Source organism: Giraffa tippelskirchi, chromosome 10 (assembly GCF_054371585.1).
Source record: "Giraffa tippelskirchi isolate mGirTip1 chromosome 10, T2T-mGirTip1v1.2.pri, whole genome shotgun sequence".
Lineage (NCBI taxonomy): Eukaryota > Metazoa > Chordata > Mammalia > Artiodactyla > Giraffidae > Giraffa > Giraffa tippelskirchi.
The window spans coordinates 33344092-33362756 of NC_137284.1; positions in this window are offsets into that span (position 1 = coordinate 33344092).

The following is an 18665-nucleotide window of genomic DNA, read 5'->3' on the forward strand; positions in this document are numbered from 1 at the left end:
AAGTTCCTATATCCATGTCTTCTCCTCTTTTAAGCATAAACCATGTCCTCCACAGGGCAATCCCTTCATGAGTTCTAATATACTGATGAGTTTTGACAATTTTTGAACTTGACAACTACCTTCTAAATCCTCAAATCTGTCTGAATAAGTTAAGAACTTTGAGATGGAATATTATTCAGATGAGCCCAAATGATCACTTGTCTTAAAAGCAGAGAAACTGTCCTGGGTATGATGGGTAAGGAAGAGAGAGAGAAAGGAGAGAGAAAAATAAAGATAGAGAAAAGGGGAGACAGAAAGAGAGACAGAGATACAGGTAGAGACACAGAAAGATGACAGAAAGACACAAAGAGAGAGAGAAGGATAGGCAGAGAGATAGAGAGACAGACACAGAGATAATGAGGGAAGAAGGGTAAGATAATCCAACATTCCTGGCATTGTCACCTACAAACTGGTACTTGCTGTCTACCTCTATAAGGATCAAATTCTGAGCCTCTGCAGCTGCTGATCTTCAGCACACCTGAAAGGAGTTCAGAATGGAGATCAGGAATAAGGTACTCTGGGTTCTAGGAAAAACTGGCAGAATAGGTGTTTAGGAAGTTTTTAGGAGAAGATTTTTTGAGCCCAATTCTTGCATTACCTCATATCCAAAAAAGCACTAAAATCCTTCTTAGTGACATCTGCTCCTCATGACTAGCAGTAACCTTCATGAGAGTAGCAATAAACTTCCGCAAAAATGTGTGTCTGATTGCATGTACATCTCTTTACCAACATCACATATATGTTCACACCACCACAACCATCTTTTTGGAGAAGTTTCTCAGAGCTACCTGAAATGCTGTCTCTGAGTTATAGTCCTCACAACTAACTGACAACGCTTATGTTGTGTATGTGTCTGTGTTTCATTTTGTTTTGTCAGTCGACGCTGCACATTCTGAGTGAGAGTCCCTTCTGAAACTATCTCCAGCTTCTAGAAGCTTCCTGCATTTGTCAAGTCCTGGCCTCTTCCTCCATTATTAACAATAAAGGAAGAGGTAGGGCCTGAGGAATGCAGGAAGCTTCTAGAAGAAGATAGGAATGACTTCAGAAGGGACTCTCACCTACAATGTGCAGAAAGGAACATAAGACACTTTTATTTTAGCCCAAAGAGACCTGATGAGTCTTGTGTTTTAAAGAACTGTAAGATAACATATTTACATTGCTTTAAGTCCCTAAGTTTGTGGTGATTTGTTATAGCAGCAATAAGAAACTGATACAGTTTTATCCATGGGCTGGAATTGTTGAGTCATAGGGTAAGCTTTCACTTAACTTTATTGGAAATTGTCGAACAGTTTTAGGTGGTTTTACCAGTCTATACTTCCACTAAGAGTACATGAGAATTCTAGTTCCTCTAGAATTCATTTGGAATTTTCTTTTGTCATTTTCACTTTCCTAGGAAAATCATACATACTGTCATTCTATTTTGCATTTCTCCAATAACAAATGAGGTCAAACACTTTTCATGTTTATGGGACAAGCGATGATGTCCCATCTTGTGATGACTGGCAAATCTCTCATCTATTTTTAATGTTTTCTCCTTACACAGTTCTAAGAGATTTTTAAAAACATTCCAGATATGAGTCATTTTTCAAACACAGTATCATCAATATCTTCATGTTTTCTTCTAGTCTTTGCATTTGTCTTCTACCATCTTACTGGTTGATGACAAAATAAAAGATTAATATATTCTTAACCTCTTTATATACTGTTTAAGGAAGTTTTTCCAAAATCATAAAGATTTTTTCCTATGATTTTTTTCTAAGTGCTTTATTTTTTACCTTTTATGTTCAGATCTGCAACTGCCTTTAAGACAAAAGTTATTTTTTAAAATTAGAACAGTGTTTTAAAGGATTTTTTTTTTTGATGTGAATCAGCTTCAAAGTCTTTATTGAATTTGTTACAATACTGCTTCTACTCTTTATGCTTTAGTTTTTGGTCATGAGGTACATGGGATCTTAGCTCCTTAACTTGGGGTCGATCCCACACCCACTATGTTGGAGGGTGAAGTCTTAACCACTGGACTACCAAGGAAGTCCCAAGACAAAATGTTTGAATATGTATATATATGCTGCTGCTAAGTCGCTTCAGTCGTGTCCGACTCTGTGCGACCCCACAGACGGCAGCTCACCAGGCTCCACCATCCCTAGGATTCTCCAGGCGAGAATACTGGAGTGGGTTGCCATTTCCTTCTCCAGTGCATGAAAGGGAAAAGTGAAAGTGAAGTCGCTCAGTCGTGTCCGACTCTTAGCGACCCCATGGACTATAGCCTACCAGGCTCCGCCGTCCATGGGATTTTCCAGGCAAGAGTACTGGAGTGGGGTGCCATTGCCTTCTCCGATATATATATACATATACATAACTGAGAAAGGCTAAATGGGATATGGAGATTTAAACATCAAATGGAAAACAAGAGAAGAGAGTAAATTTTCGTCCTCTGCTTTGCTGGTTTACAAACGCTGCTTTAACTACTGACCTCAAGAAGTTTTCCCTGATACTCCAAAGTCAAATGGATCATTCCCTTTCTTAGACCCAGCATTGCTCAACATCACTCATGAAATGCAGTTCATAACAATTGGAGATATTATATGCAGTTGTACTTGTAGTCTTCCCTGCTGGATTCTTAGCTTCTGTGATCAATGGCTGCATCATTATTCATCTTTATGGGTCTCACAGAGTTAGCCCAGCATAACACTCGTGGTGCACCATTACATGGTTGTTAAAAGAAAGGAAGGATAACCACAAATTTCTCTGATTTACATCTATAGTTTGCATGGTAGCAGTACTCTATGACTCAAAAAAGTAATGAAAAAATTTATTTTCAAATGGCATAAAAATGATCTGAGAAAACAAAAGTCTTAAACAAAAAGAGGTGTTTTTTAGGTAACCATGAGAACAGGCATGTTAACATTTTATAGTTTTCTGTTCTCAGAAGGTTCATTTTTGGTGACTTGTACTTACAAGTTAATGGAGCCTGTAATCTTGAACTACATGTTTTAATTGATTTATTTTTTAATTGAAGGATAATTGCTTTACAGAATTTTGCTGTTTTCTGTTAAATCTCAACATGAATCAGCCATAGATATACATATATCCCCTCCCTTTTGAAACTCCCTCCCATCTCCCTCCCCACCCCACCCCTCTAGGTTGATACAGAGCCCCTGTCTGAGTTTCCTGAGCCAACGGGAACTTGCTGAACTACATTTTAGATTGTCAGCATCTTTAATCCTCAGTCCCTTTAAAGACTCAGACTGCCATCAGAGAGCCATTTGTGTTGGCTGAAAGAGCCTTCCTCTGTATTCTTTCTCACTGGTTCTTTATCAAGTTCATAAGATGTGCTTCCCTGTTATCTGGTATACTTACTGTTAGTTTTTTTTCTCCCTAAATTACTAGTCCCATAACCGTGAAGTTTTCTATCATTAAAAAAATACACTGATAATAGTACTTTTGGATATGTTTTAATTGCCCATTGTCTTACTTCATTAACTTGTTAAAGTCCACATGATACCTGTGCAACAAGATGAATTCAATTTACCACTTAGACTCACCCATTTCTACACTCACACATTCTTGGTGTTTTAGGGATTCCAACTCTAATTGTTCTTCTACTGGGATAGTGGAAAAAGCAAAAGATTTGAAATGTGAAAGGCATTGATTTAAATTCTAGCTTTCTGACTTACTAGCTTATATCCTTGGACAAAGTCACTTAAACTCATTTAACTTCTTTTTTTTTGGTAAACAATTACTATGAAGACCCCCAAAAAGCATTTTAATGCTTTTTGTTTAGTACAATGTCTATAAAACATTCTGTCTTCAGTAAATGCTAGTTCCTTTTTCCTTCTTGGGGAAACAAAGTTAAAGGTAGATAAAGGCACCTGAATGACATTTCAAAATGTATAGGAGGTTGATAGGAACCAATTAGGATTATTGAGAAATATATTAGTTTGATCAAATTTGAGAAGAGAGGGAATACTCCAGTGACAGTGAAGGATAGAGATAGTAGGAGAAAATCTTTATGGATTAAGAAGCTACCATTGATGAGTAGAGAAACAGGGAGTGTTAGAGTAATGGTGCCGTGGAGAATGCACGCCCTGCTTGTATGTGTTGACATTCCAGTGATCGGTGTCAGAATTCCTTCCTGACCAAACAAAACTTGAGGGATTAGATTTGCCCTGGTGGCAGAGGAAGTTCTTTATCTCCCAGGGCAGAGAATCTAGGGCATGCGTGCTGAGTCACTTCAGTCGTTGTGTCCAACTCGTTATGACACTATGGACTGTAGCCCACCAGGCTCCTCTGCCCATCGAATTCTCCAGGCAAGAATTTGCCATGCTCTCCTCCAGGGGATCTTCCTGATCCAGGGATAGAACTCGCATCTCTCGCATCTCCTGCACTGGTAGGCAGGTTCTTTACCACAAGTGCCACCTGGGAAGCCCAGAGAATCTAGTGGACACCAGATAAATTCAAGGCACAGAGTGTTAGACTGTTATCATAGCACTTTAAGTAAGAAATTACCAAGACCAAGAACAGAACATCTGCTGTCAGAGGGATAAAGAAGCAAATTCCTATTGTGGCCAAAGGACACATAACTGAATAAATTAGTTGGATTAAAATTTAAACATCATAAAAGAATTTCATCGCAAATACTTGCATGGAGTTAACGAAGTATCTCTTTTCATACAATAATTCACCCCAAATACATCCCTCATCTAAATCCTGCTTCACAAATATTAGAGCTACATAAAGTCACTGTAAATATGCATGCAGTTTCAAAAACACTTTTACATGTATATACTTAAGTGAACATAATTACATTATATATGTTGTATAAATTATAGACAAATCAATTACTTTTCATTTTATTTATTTTTTTACTGTAAAGATTGTTCTCAGCTTTTCCAATGGTATTGCAGCATTGCCCTACTAAACCCTCAAAAGAAGAAGGCAGATACATTAATGGATTTTCCTGGTGGTTTGGATGATGTTATAATTATGAATGGATTGCTGTTGACTTATCAAATCAGTTTTAGAGAAGGCCTGAGGGATGAAATCCAGGTCCTGGGTATATAAGTTCATTAAAGAGTTCATTTTACAAGCTGAGAGAAGGTGCATTTCCTCGGCTAAAATTCAATTCAGCTCATTTTACTATTACCAGAAATTATTCCTGAACTTTAAAAAATAAATACCATTTACATAGAACCAACTTTGTACACATAGAACCAGCTAGAAAACGTTAGTTTTCATTCCAATCCCAAAGAAAGGCAATGCCAAAGAATGCTCATACTAACACACAATTGCACTCATGTCACACACTAGCAAAGTACTGCTCAAAATTCTCCAAGCAGGCTTCAGCAGTACATGAACCATGAAATTCCATATGTTCAAGATGGATTTAGAAAAGGCAGAGGAATCAGAGATCAAATTGCCAACATTTGTTGAATCATCGAAAAAGCGAGCGAGTTCCAGAAAAACATCGACTTCTGCTTTATTCACTATGCCAAAGCCTTTGACTGTGTGGATCACAACAAACTGTGGAAAATTCTTCAAGAGATGGGAATACCAGACCACCTTACCTGCCTCCTGAGAAATCTGTGAGGTCAAGAAGCAACAGTTAGAACTGGACATGGAACAACAGACTGGTTCCAAATCGGGAAAGGAGTATGTCAAGGCTGTATATTGTCATCTTGCTTACTTAATTTATATGCAGAGTACATCATGAGAAATACTGGATTCAATGAAGCACAAGCTGGAATCAAGATTGCCAGGAGAAATATCAATAACCTCAGATATGTAAATGACACTGCCTTTATGGCAGAAAGCAAAGAAGAACTAAAGAGTTTCTAGATGAAAGTGAAAGAGGAGAGTGAAAAGGTTGGTTTAAAGCTGAACATTCAGAAAACTAAGATCATGACATCTGGTCCCATCATTTCATGGGAAATAGATGGGGAAACAGTGGAAACAGTGGCTGACTTTATTTTGGGGGGCTCCAAAACCACTGCAGATGGTGACTGCAGCCGTGTAATTAAAAGACGCTTGCTCCTTGGAAGAAAAGCTATGACCAACCTAGACAGCATATTAAAAAGCAGAGACATTACTCTGCCAACTAATGTCCTTCTAGTAAAAGCTATGGTTTTTCCAGTAGTCATGTATGGATGTGAGATTTGGACTATAAAGAAAGCTGAGTGCTGAAGAATTGATACTTTTAAACTGTGGTGTGGAGAAGACTCTTGAGAGTCCCTTGGACAGCAAGGAGATCCAACTAGTCCATCCTAAAGGAGATCAGTCCTGGGTGTTCATTGGAAGGACTGACTTCAGCTGAAGCTAAAACTCCAATACTTTGGCCACCTGATGTGAAGAACTGACCCTTTGGAAAAGACCCTGATGCTGGGAAAGACTAAAGGCAGGAGGAGAAGGGGACAACAGAGAATGAGAAGGTTGGATGGCATCACTGACTCAATGGACATGAGTTTGAGTAAACTCCGTGAGTTGGTGATGGACAGGGAGGCCTGGTGTGTTGCAGTCCATGGGGATACAAAGAGTCAGACGCGACTGAGAGACTGAACTGAAGTACTGAACTTTGTATAGCTCATTCTACACACATCACTTATAATCTTTGTAACACTGCTCAAGATAGCAACAACATATTCCTTACAGGAAAATAAATGTATGGATATTAGTCAACTTGACCACACACTCATAGTTAGTATGCATTAAATGCATCATTTAAAACCTAATGGCTTTTCCACATAAGCCATGAGCATTTGCTGTACCATATGAAAAGTTCTGCTTCATTACTTACAAATATTATTTGAGGTCTATGATACCAAAGTTATAGTTTACCTGTGTACACAGGGATGAAAGGTAGTATGGGCAGTAAGTAGATAAATACAGATAGAAGTCATTTTCACTAGATACACAAAAGTTTTCTTTAAAAAATTTTGCAATATGTATCAAAATAATTTTAGAATATCCATAATCTCAGAAATTCCATATATGGGAAACAATTTAAGGATATCATCAAAGATAAATACGGTTAATAATACCGTATTGTATATTTGAAACGTGCTAAAAGAATAGATCTTAAATGTTCTCAGCACAAGAAAAAAATATAACTATGTGCAGTGATGAGTGTTAACTAGAGGTTGTGGTGATCCTTGTGCAATATATATACACAGAGAATCATTATCTTGTATACCTGAAATTAATATATGTCACTCATCTCTCAGTAAAAAAAGAGATGAATACAAAGATGAGCATTCAGATTTTTTCCACATATCTTCATGCATAATCTCAAAAAATTAGAAAACTTATGCAACCAAAAATTAGTTAAGAGAATTGTTCTAGCACATATCTGTATGATATGGTATTCTATATACTAAATATTTGTAAATAATATACAAAGAACTAATTATAAAATAGTGTTATACAAAAAGAAACAGAAGGTAAAACCATATAAACAAGCTGGTGAATATTTTATATAATATGTCTGTTCATATCTTTGACCTATATCTTTTATTTATCTTCCTCCTTCATTTCTTCCTTTCTTCATACCTTCCTTCTTTTCTTCCTCACTTACTTTTTCCTTCCATCCTTTCTTTCTTTCCATCTATTCGTCCAGCCATTCATCCAGATATCCAACCGTCCATCCACCTTCTGACTATGGCACATATCAATGATGGTTGTCAAAGAAAATGAAATACTTTTTTATTAAATTATTGTTTATAATTTTATTTTCCACTTTAAACATACATCATTATCTGTTTTAAGATAAAATACACAGTACCATTAAAAATAATAATGTCTGCCTGTAGTGCAGTAAAAAGACTTTCTTTTCACAGTTTTAAGGTTGTTACAGCCTGGATCATACTTGGCTAAAGTAGAAAAACACTTATCCTGACTCAGGCAAAAAGGTAAAAAGACAGGGAATGGGTAGAAATGAGGATACGGAACTGAGGGAAATTTAAAAGGAAAAAATGACAGTAGGTGGTAATAGGCTTCTTTGAATGAATAGATAGTTCTTAGAGGAACAGGGAGTGGGGAATGATAATTTTGAGATATATATATATATGTATATACTATTACTGAATAAGGATTATGTGTATGTGTTAGCTCTATAAAAAAAGAGTGTATGAACCCTATACACTTTGTACTGAGAATTGCTGCCATTAGGTAAATAGTATTCCCTATTTAAAAATTTTATAAACCTCATTTTTTCATTGAAAGTATAGCTAATTTAACATAGTATACTAACTTTTAATTAAAGTATAGTTAATATACAATATTATATATTAGTTTGAGAGTCCCTTGGACTGCAAGGAGATCAAATCAGTCAATCCTAAAGGAAATCAATGCTGAAAATCCACTGGAGGGACTGATGCCAAAACTGAAGCTCCAATACTTTGGCCACTTGATGTGAAAAGCCAGCTCACTGGAAAAGACCCTGATGCTGGGGAAGACAGAAGGCAAAAGAAGAGAGTGGCAGAGGATGAGATGGTTAGACAGCATCACTGACTCAATAGACATGAACTTGAGCAAACTCTGGGAGGACAGGGAAGCCTGACGTGCTGCAGTCCATGGAGTCGCAAAGAGTAGGACATGACTTAGTGACTGAACAACAATATTAGTTTCAGGTGTGCAACACAGTGATTAAATATTTTTATAGATTTTACTCCACTTAAACTTATTACACAATATTGGCTAAATCCCCTGTATTGTAAATATATCCTTGCAGCTCATTTATTTTATACACAGTGGTTTGTACCTTGTACTCTCCTATGCCTGTCTGGCCACTCTCTCTTCCTCTCCCCGATGGTAACCACTAGTTCATTCTCTCTATCTGTGAGTTTGTTTGTTTTTTGCCATGTTCATTCATCATTAATTTGTATATTCCACATGGACCGTGTTTTTCCCTGGGTATATGCTCAGGAGTGGGATTGCAAGGTCATATGGCAGCTCTATTTTTAGCTTCTTAAGGAAACTCCATAGTGTTTTCCATAGTAGCTGCACCAATTCACATTTCCACTAACAGTGTACTAGGATTTCTGTTTCTCCATATCCTTTCCAACATTTATAATTTGTAGACATTTTGCTTCTCAGTTCAGTTCACTTCAGTTCAGTCGCTCAGTTGTGTCCGACTCTTTGCGACCCCATGAATCGCAGCACGCCAGGCCTCCCTATCCATCACCAACTCCCGGAGTTTACTCAAACTCATGTCCATCGAGTCGGTGATGCCATCCAACCATCTCATCCTTTGTCGTCCCCTTCTCCTCCTGCCCTCAATCTTTTCCAGCATCAGGGTCCTTTCCAATGAGTCAACTCATTGGAGGTGGACAAAGTATTGGAGTTTCAGCTTCAGCATCAGTCCTTCCAATGAACACCTAGGACTGATCTCCTTTAGGATGGACTGGTTGGATCTCCTTGCAGTCCAAGGGACTCTCAAGAGTCTTCTCCAACACCACAATCCAAAAACATCAATTTTTTGGCGCTCAGCTTTCTTCACAGTCCAACTCTCATACCCATACATGACCACTGGAAAAACCATAGCCTTGACTAGATGGACCTTTGTTGGCAAAGTAATGTCTCTGCTTTTTAATATGCTGTCTAGGTTGGTCATAACTTTTCTTCCAGGGAGTAAGCATCTTTTAATTTCATGGCTGCAATCACCATCTGGAGTGATTTTGGATTCCAAAAAAATAGAGTCAGCCACTGTTTCCACTGTTTCCCCATCTATTTCCCATGAAGTGATGGGACCAGATGCCCTGATCTTAGTTTTCTGAATGTTGAGCTTTAAGCCAACTTTTTCACTCTCCTCTTTAACTTTCATTGAGAGGCTTTTTAGTTCCTCTTCTAGCCTTTCTGATAGGTGGAAGGTAATATCTCATTGTGGTTTTGAATTGACTATTTTTATTATCATAGTACTTTGATGATTATAGTTTTGTAATATAATTTGAAGTCACAGAGTGTGATACCTCCCACTTTATTCTTTATTCACAAGACTGCTTTGGCTATCTGGGGTCTTTTGTTGCTGCTGCTGCTGCTGCTAAGTCGCTTCAGTCATGTCCGACTCTGTGCGACCCCATAGACGGCAGCCCACCAGGCTCCCCCGTCCCTGGGATTCTCCAGGCAAGAACACTGGAGTGGGTTGCCATTTCCTTCTCCAATGCATGAAAGTGAAAGTGAAGTTGCTCAGTCGTGTCTGACTCTTAGCGACCCCATGGACTGCAGCCTACCAGGCTCCTCTGTCCATGGGATTTTCCAGGCAAGAGTACTGGAGTGGGGTGCCATTGCGGGGTCTTTTGTGGGTCCATATAAATTTTAGTATAATCAGTTCTGCTGCGTGAAAAATGTTATGGGTGTTTTGATAGGGATTATATTATATCTGCAGGTTGCTGTGGGTGTTATGGATATTTTAGCCATATTTGATACTGGACGTTTGTTTTTTGGGAGCTTTTTAATCACAGATTCAATTTCAGTGCTTGTATTTGGTCTGTTCATAGTTTATTTTTTCCTGGTTCAATCTTGGAGGATTGAACCTTTCTAAGAATTTGTCCATTTCTTCTAAGTTGTCCATTTTACTGGCATATAGTTGCTTCTAGTAGGCTTTTCCGGTTCTTTGTATCTCTCTGGTGTGGGTTGTAGCTTCTTCTTTTTCACTTCTAATATTTTTTGATTTGGGGTTTCCATAAAGGGAGCTTTGTGCTTCCTGTACCCAGATATCTGTTTCCTTCTTCAGATTTGGAAAGTTTTCAGTCTCAATTTTATGAAATACATTTTGATCTTTTTCACTCTCTTCTTCTGAAGCCTCTGTAATGCAATCATTGATGCACGATGCTGTCTCAGTGGTTTCTTAAACTGTTTTCATTTTGTAGACTGATTTTTATTTTTGCTGTTCGGAGTGGGTGATTTCCATTATTCTATCTTTTAGATCACTTCTGTGTTCTGTACCACCGTCTGCTGTTGTGCACCTTCTATTGTCTTTCTCATTTCAGTTATTATATACTTAATTTCTGACTTTTTAAAAATATTTTCTAGTGCCTTATTAAAACGCTCACTGTGTTCATCTAACTTTTTTCCCCAAATTCAGTTAGTATTGTTATTACCAATGCTTTGAACTTTTTATTAGGTAAATTATTTATCTGTTTCTTTAGTTTTTTCAGGGTTTCTCTCTTGTTCTTATATTTAAAACAATTTCTCTATCTTCTCATCTTGCTTAACATTCTCTGTCTTTATGAAATTATGTAAAATAGTTTCCTATCCAGGTCTTGAAGATAGGTCCTCGTGTGGGAGCCTTCTTATACAGTCCTTCTGTTCCCAGTGGCTATTGTGGGAGAGCTGGATCTGACAAGAACACAAGTCACATCTGCCTGCAGAGGGTGCTAGAAGCTAAACCCTTGGTAACAGTTGTGGCTGGAGAAGGAGGGGCTAGACCTGATGGATGTGTGAGCCAGGGATTCTCAGCTGCTCAGTGGCCAGTACCCACCTACAGGGAGGCAGGAATGGGTACCAAGTTACTGGAACAAAAGCCCTGAAAGTTGGGTCCAAGCTGGCTCCATTTCCTCTGCTCTGCTCCCTTATGGCACTGGCACCTTTACCCTAGAGGGCAGCACTTCTCAAGCATGAGGGGCCAGAACCAGTGCCTGGTGCAGGCCAGGGCCCATCCTGGGCTACTCCTGGCACACACCAGTCAAAGTTTTGGACCACTCCCAGTCTACCACCTCCATGAGTGCCAGCAAGGGTGGTTCTCTCCCCATTTGGATGCCATGTTGGGTTTTACCCAGCTCTGTCCCTCAAAACTGCACACTCTCCTTGGCATCCGTGGACCTTGCCCTGGTGGGAATCTGTTCCACAGAGCAAAAATAAGTGGCGTATGCACTTGGCTCAAGTTGAAATATGCCCTAGGGTGGTCGTAGGAAACCAGCACAAGTCCTGGTCCATTTCAAATTGCTTCCTTTGCTTTGTTTAGAAAGTAAGCACGTTTGCATGTGGTCTTCAGGACTTCCTGGTGGCCTAAATGGTAAAGAGTCTGCCTGTAGTGCAGGAGATCTGGGTTAGATTGCTGGGTCAGGAAGATCCCCTGGAGAAGGGAATGACAATCCACTCTAGTATTCTTGCCTGGAGAATTCCATGGGCAGGGGAACCTGGCAGTCTACAGTCCATGGGGTGGCAAAGAGTCGGACATGACTGAGCTGTCAGCTAATAAGAACCAGTTTTAACATTTTCAGGTATTTTGTGATATGATTGATAAACATAGAAATCGCTAAAATTGAATTGTATACTCTTACACTTAAATAAGTTACGTTACAAACAAAAGTAATAAGTACTCAAAAGCCAGGTCTTCTTAGCTATTTTACTACATTTTACTCTCAGCTATGCTCTTGAAATTATTTATATCTATTGTATCCACTGGAGAAGGAAATGGCAACCCACTCCAATATTCTTACCTGGGAAATCCCATGGACAGAGGAGCCTGGTGGGCTGCAGTCCCTGGGATCGCAAAGAGTCAGACACGACTGAGAGACTAACAACACAATTGTATCCATGGTCTGGATATGCTATGTAATGCTGTGCTTCTGTAAATCTCTTTTCAGTTCCAACTTCAGTCATGCCACATGCAACTAGAAATCAATAATTGTGAAAGTGTTCATACCATGGAAATAAATCAGTAAATTCGAAAATAAGACTTTCATTTGTACCTTTCATCCCTGGAAATCTGGTGGTTAAATATTTACCAGCAACCACTGCACATATTATTTCTTTACGACTTCCTCTTTTTTCCCCAAGACATATCCAGATATAACATATAACTGTATTTGTCTATCATCCATTTTTCTGCATGATGGATCATGGAAAACAGAAAGAAAAGTCTATCACAATCTACCTATTCCATATTTACTGAATGATAATAATCTTGGTACCATCCAGTGATACTGATGCTGTGGAGGATATAAGGACAAGTAAAAAATAGTCCCTGCCCTTCTGGAGGGGGCATAGATAGAAATTCAAGTATATACTGCTCCAATATTGAAAATAATGCACATTTATATAAGATTGCTTGGGGCTTCCGGGTAGTGCAGTGGTAAAGGATTTGCCTGCCAATGCAGGAGATGCAAGAGACATGGGTTTGATCCCTGGGGTTGCAAAGATCCCCTGGAGTAGGAAAGGGCAACCCACTCCAATGTTTTTACCTGGGAAATCCCATGGATGGAGGAACCTGGCAGGCTACTATCCATGCGGTCACAAAGAATCAGATACGACTGAGCACAGCACATACAAGATCGCTTAATGTTTAAAGTGTCTTTGTAAGCAGTCTTCTTCATTTGATTCTCACATACCTCAGAAAGCAAACAAGCAAACTGGTATTGTAAGTCTCAGTAGAGATCAAGAACAATGCAGAGATATAAGTAAAACACAATCTACCTCCTTTAAATATGTGACCTGTGCCATTTGTGTTCTCTACTCCTAAAAAGCATTTTAGGGGGGATTTCCAAATGTCATGTACTAGACTCAATAAAACTATACCTGGATACACCGAGCTTTTCCAAGAAAACCTCAAAGGCCTATTATGGCAATCTTAAAATTATCGGTCTATTTACAAAGCACACAATGCTTCTCTAACTCTGGATTCTCATAGCCAGGACTGGTGGATTGACAGAAGACACACACACTGTTACCCTTGAATCTGACTGTGCTTTGAGTATCTGGACACTGATGGACACATATAATCTGCAGTCCAGAATGAAAAGCTATGAAGTGAAAAACATTCAAACAGGATTGCTAAAAGAGACAAGATGCATCTAATGGGAGTGAGGAGAAAACAGGCTGTAACAGCATGAAGAGAACCGCAGGAAAAAATAATTCTTGAGAAGCCAAAATCTCAGTCAGATTGATGATTTTAAATGAGAAAGGGAAAATATGTCACTTGCAAAAAATTGAATCAATCTGCATTTTTGTTTTTAAAGAATGTTCAGTAGATTTCTGTAGGAAAAGTTACACAAAGGTTCAAAGACACATGGTTGCATAGTTAGTCTCAGACCAAATCAATCCAAATATATTCCAGATAATTTAGTATAAGTTGATTAATGCCACTGTAAATGTAAATGCAACAAATAGAAAATTCATACAAAGGAAAAATGGAGTCACTGTTATTCTCGTTATTTTATCAAAAAAAAAAAGTATCCTTATCCTCTTTCTCCTTTGGTAACCTTAACTTTTTAAACTTTCTCTCTTTACTTGATCATTATATAGAATATGACTATAAAATATACTGTAGTTTCTAGTTGACTCCTACCCAGGAGATTATTGGACATATGTAGCAAATATGTCATGTTATGACATCAAAGCATTTCTTTTTTCCCCAGCTTAAAAAGTGATTGATAATCCAAGTCTATCAATAAGAAAGATGAGGTTTTTTTTCATGGACTCTCCAATAAGTTTTCTCTCCTTAGACAAAATACTTTAGAAATTACACTTGACGAGGAAGAAGGGAATGCAGTATAAAAAGGAACGTGAAAGAGATTATCTAAGTAATGATATCTGTTTGTAGAGTATCCTTGTTTATTTACTTAGTCGTATTTCAGTCCTTCTTCTATATCTGTATTATCATCCTCTTTTCCTTTAGCTCCAAAATTCTGCTTCATATCCTAAAGGGTACATAACTTAATTGAGAATTATGCCAGGAATGAGCCAATATTAAAGTGCTTAGTGGATAGACTCTATCAGGGGTGTGCGAACAGAATGAAACTTTGATATCTACGTAAGCAGACAGGCAACAAGCCTGCAGAGCATAATGGTAAAGTGCAGACTTTGGGGCCTGTCTAGTCAAGGCTATGGTTTTTCCAGTAGTCATGTATAGATGTGAGAGTTGGACTATAAAGACAGCTGAGCGCCAAAGAATTGATGCTTTGAATGGTGGTGTTGGAGAAGACTCTTCAGAGTCCCTTGGACTTCAAGGAGATCCAAGCAGTCCATCCTAAAGGAAATCACTCCTGAATATTCATTGGAAGGACTGATGTTGAAGCTGAAACTCCAATACTTTGGCCACCTGATGCAAAGAACTGACTCATTTAAAAAGACCCTGATGCTGGGAAAGATTGAAGGTGGGAGGAAAAGGGGACGACAGAAGATAAAATGGTTGGATGGCATCACCAACTCTAATGGACATGAGTTTGAGTAAGCTCCGGGAGTCTGTGATAGACAGCGAAGCCTGGCGTGCTGCAGTCCATGGGGTCGCAAAGAGTCAGACGCTACTGAGTGACTAAACTGAACTGACCTAAGACTACCCTTATTTAAATCTGTTTCCTCGTCTGTAAAAAAGGGTTAATAAGTGTATCAATTTTAGGAGGATTAAATAGTTAATACCTATAAAAAATCCTATAAATGCCAGAACATAGCTAATTCTATATAAATTATATATAGTCATACACACACACACCAGTTAATGCCATATAAATTATATATTTATATAGATAATGACATGTAAATTACATATGTAGATATAAAAGTCAAACATCATATATATACATATGGATAGTCATGTAATTTGCATAACCATTTAAAATGAAAGTTGAATTTAATCAAATCAATAATTTTGTTTTAGAATTAGGAGAGAAGTAAGAATTTAATGATATTTGCCTCATCACTTTTAGAGATTAAAATCTTGACCTAGAGGCTATAGGAGGCCATAAGCTTTAAATGAAACTCATGAAAACTTTTCAAATAAGGACATTAATTATTTTATTAGTTACTAGTGATGCATAAGAATGACCTAAAAATTGTGACTTAACCATAATCATTTCTTACCTCTCACAGTTTCTATGGGTTAGATGTTCAAAATCAACCTAGTTGGGTGGTTCTGACTCAGGATCTCTAGTTAGCAGATGGTGAAATGTCTGCTCAGGCTGAAATCATCTGAAAGCTCAGCTGGTGCTAGGAGTCCACAGGTGGTTCACACAAGGATGGTAAATCGGTACAGGTGTTCAGTTCAGTTCAGTCGTTCAGTCGTGTCCGACTCTTTGCGACCACATGAACTGCAGCATGCCAGGCCTCCCTGTCCATCGCCAACTCCCGGAGTCTACTCAAACCCATGTCCATCGAGTCAGTGATGCCATCCAACCATCTCATCCTCTGTCATCCCCTTCTCCTCCTGCCCCCAATCCTACCCAGCATTAGGGTCTTTCCAATGAGTCAACTCTTTGCATGAGGTGGCCAAAGTACTGGAGTTTCAGCTTCAACATCAGTCCTTCCAATGAACACCCAGGACTGATCTCCTTTATGATGGAATGATTGGATCTCCTTGCAGTCCAAGGGACTCTCAAGAGTCTTCTCCAACACCACACTTCAAAAGCATCAATTCTGTGGCACTCAGCTTTCTTCACCGTCCAATTCTCATGTCCATACATGACCACTGGAAAAACCATAGCCTTGACTAGACGGACTTTTGTTGGCAAAGTAATGTCTCTGCTTTTAAATATGCTATCTAGATTGGCATAACCTTCCTTCCAAGGAGTAAGCGTCTTTTAATTTTATGGCTGCAATCACCATCAGCAGTGATTTTGGAGCCCAAAAACATAAAGTCTGACACTGTTTCCACTGTTTCCCCATCTATTTCCCATGAAGTGATGGGACCAGATGCCATGATCTTAGTTTTCTGAACGTTGAGCTTTAAGCCAACTTTTTCACTCTCCTCTTTCACTTTCATCAAGAGGCTCTTTAGTTCTTCTTCACTTTCTGCCACAAGGGTGGTGTCATCTGCATATCTGAGGTTATTGATATTTCTCCTGGCAATCTTGATTCCAGCTTGTGTTTCCTCCAGCCCAGCATTTCTCATGATGTACTCTGCATATAAGTTAAATAAGCAGGGTGACAATATACAGCCTTGATGTACTTTTTTTTCTATTTGGAACCAGTCTGTTGTTCCATGTCCAGTTCTAACTGTTGCTTCCTGACCTGCATACAGGTTTCTCAAGAGACAGGTCAGATGGTCTGGTATTCCCATCTCTTTCAAAATTTTCCACAGTTTATTGTGATCCACACAGTCAAAGGCTTTGGCATAGTCAATAAAGCAGAAATAGATGTTTTTCTGGAACTCTCTTGCTTTTTTGATGATCCAGCAGTACAGGTGTTGGTGGCTTTTAATTCCCCCCCACAAGGGCTTCTCCATAGGGCTACATGAAGACCCTCAGGCCATAAGTTAGCTTCTCTTAGACATAGCAAGAACTCCAAAAGAAATATGCAATGCCTTTTAAGGCCAAATTTCAGAAGATACATTGTCATTTCTGTCACATTCTATTACTCATGTGGGTCAGTTTAGGTACAATGTGTGAGGGGCCTACACAAGACCATAAATAACAGGAAGCAAGGGTCTTGGGAGCTATTTTCTAGGATGGCTAGCACACTAATAAATAATCATTTCTCCTAAGGGCTGATTTAGACATGTGATCCAGCCATCTGGTCTGTTTATACTGTAGGACAGTATATTCATTTCTGAAATAAACATTTATTGAAGACTTACATGTCAAGCAAAATGTTACATATTTGGTTCCATGAATCAAAGAAAACAAAGATGCAGGAGTGTAGAGAGCCAGATGCTTTTATAATAATCCAGCAGAGTTGGTGATGCAAAATATTTGACAGTACCAATAAAAAGAGGAGATATCTTGCTTGTTATCTCATGACTTTGGTTAGTTTAAGTTCAGTTCAGTTCAGTTCAGTCGCTCAGTCGTGTCCGACTCTCTGCGACCCCATGAATTGCAGCACGCCAGGCCTCTCTGTCCATCACCAACTCCCGGAGTCTACCCAAACCCATGTTCATCGAGTCGGTGATGCCATCCAACCATCTCATCCTCTGTCGTCCCCTTCTCCTCCCGCCCCCAACCTACCCAGCATTAGGGTCTTTTCCAATGAGTCAACCCTTCGCATGAGGTGGCCAAAGTATTGGAGTTTCAGCTTCAACATCAGACCTTCCAATGAACAATTTAAGTTTAAGTTAGTCCCTCAGATTTTGAGTGAGTCTAAGTTAAGGTATGAAGTTTAGAGCCTGGTTAATAGGAAAGAATCACTCTATGGAATAATGGTAATCCCACCAAGTTAGAGATACTTTCTGAGGTTTGGGCTCAAAAGTCAGAGAACCAATGTGTTCATACTAACCTGCAAAGAGTAACGACCGTGACTGAATTCTCTGGGGTGCCATATGCAGGAAGTGAAGCAAAAATAACTTAAATTTTTGAAGAGTTATTATATGGAAGAGAAAAGGAACTATAAGTCACATGGAGATGGATTTCTGTTCAATAAGGATAATTTTAAGGTGATTTGATTGGCTATAGCTTACATGGTTGCCTTATTTGGAAAAGCCTAGCTGGCTGTTTGTGATTGGTCATTCTTAAGTTTCTTTTTCTGATTTAAGTGCCTTGACGTTGACTTGGGATTTGATTTGCTTATGCAGACCACTGAAGTATTAAAGCCAACTAAGTTGAATGGTCTCATTATTTAATTTTTATGTAATTCTATATATCATCTGTCTAAATGTGTGTATACATTATATATGTATATATAGAGAGAGAATAGATACATGTCCCTTGTATGTTCCCTGTATGTTTTAAAAACAATAAAATGAAATTTAAGTATGCATTATGAAACCT